Genomic DNA, 1,886 nt, shown 5'->3' on the forward strand with positions numbered 1-1,886 from the left:
GCCGATCCGCTGCTGCCTGGCACCGACGCGGGGCGGGGGGAGGGGTTGCCGCGGCCGCCTATCAGCGGCCTCCGGGAGTGGGCCACAGCGCGACCGCCTCAGACGCCACCCAATGAGAGGCTACATCTGGTGACGAGCGGGCAGCAGATCCAATCGGTCCAGGGCAGTGGGGCGGAGTCTGGCTAAGCAGGCTGGGGAGGCCCCGCGCAGGCCCTGGTGCAACCACTACCCGCCAGGCCTGGAGGAGCCCCGGGGCGCGTCGCCCCCCCCCGCCGGGCCCAGAGCCTGGCACCTGCCCAGCTCCCCCTGCTGTCTCCAGAGCCTGGCACCTGTCCAATCCTGGCCCAGCCCAAGGCTACCTGCCCAACCCCCTCACAGCTGCACCAGATGTTCCCAGCTGATACTAAATGTGATCAGCTGTTGAGGTGTGCAGGCAGCAATGGGAGGAGGGGGCACAGTGAGTGTGGGGCACAATTTGAGGAAAGGTGGAATGGGGGGTTGAGCATCCCCTAAGAACTCAGGAAGTTGGCACCTCTGCTTCCTAGTACACCCCCCTCCGAAGGACAAAGATGATGTGGATTACTCTGGTTGTGCACGTGTGCCTCATGCTGCAGGTTAGGCTTTTGGCCAGCAATATCTATGTAGTGGGCCTACACTTATATCCCTTGAGCTCTTGTGCTGAGGGCATAAACAAGTGAAGCCTTCCTTTCACTGCCTTCTGGCCATAAGTGCTGACTTTCCAAAGTGCCAGGAGGAGCTCTGCCACAGGCCGGCCCTGACCCCAGCCTTTTCCCAAAAAGCTGCCCTACCCCTGCTCCCTTGAGCATACTGTGTTCTTCCTTCTCTTGCTCCCCTTCAGCATCAGGAACACTGTGAAATAGCTAATTGTGGTGAGGGGGAGGTATGGGAACAGAGAGGGGAAGGTACTGGCTCATGGGGCCTACTGCACTAGCAGGAGAAGGGAGCTGATAGGCTGCACACCCACTTTTTTCTCCGTGAGTGTGCCAGCGCTGGAGCACCCAGTGCCAGTGCTTTGACATTAAGATGAAGCAGTTGCTGTCTGTCCTTGCAAGCAGGCTAGAATTCTTCCAAACCATAACTTTGTAAAGTTATGATTAAAGGGGTTAGTTACCTGCTCCTTGTCAATTTTTATTCACTTACTTAGTTTTACAGAATTAGACTTCTGGTACCAGAATGGCCTCCTCAGGTTCCTACTATTTCTGTTCTGTCCCTCCTATGAGGGAGCCATGCCAGCAAACTGGGCACCTCAAAAGCCCATCTTTCGGGTATCTGAGGTGCCTACTGGGGAGATATGCTGTTTGCATATTGTTTACTTCCAGAATCTATAAAGACATGGAGGCCAGACTCCTGATTCATCTCATGAATAAATCCATGAGGCCAGTATCGGACTCCTTGCTTACTGGCTCTGAGCTCCCTTTTCAGCTCCAGTGACTAAGCCAAATAAAAGAGGTTTCCCTTATGGTTCAGGGAGTCCCAGATCACTCTTCCATAGTAGGGATGTGAATGACTAGTCGACTATCCGATAAGAAAATGTTTATCAGATAGTTGTTGAAGCAAAAGCCTCACTCAGTTTACGCAGCTAAACAGACAGTTTTATTGGCCAATAAAAGTAAAGTGAGCCAAATGTGGTCCCAGCAGAGCCGGGCCCAGTAAGGCTGGCTAATATAATTAATCCTAGTATTTTATACCCTTAACCAAACAAGTCTGACGTCAGGGCAAGAAATCAAAATGAACTTCAAAGAAGCATTATCAGCAGAGAAAGAAACAGGTTTAGAGGGAGTTCGAGCTTCAGCTCAAAATAGTTCATTAACACATTCCAACAGCGCATCTTTCTGGCCTCTCCCCACCTCGGTGAAGGCCTGTTC

The sequence above is a fragment of the Pelodiscus sinensis genome, chromosome 32 (genome assembly GCF_052426305.1).
Source record: "Pelodiscus sinensis isolate ZL-2025 chromosome 32, ASM5242630v1, whole genome shotgun sequence".
Lineage (NCBI taxonomy): Eukaryota > Metazoa > Chordata > Testudines > Trionychidae > Pelodiscus > Pelodiscus sinensis.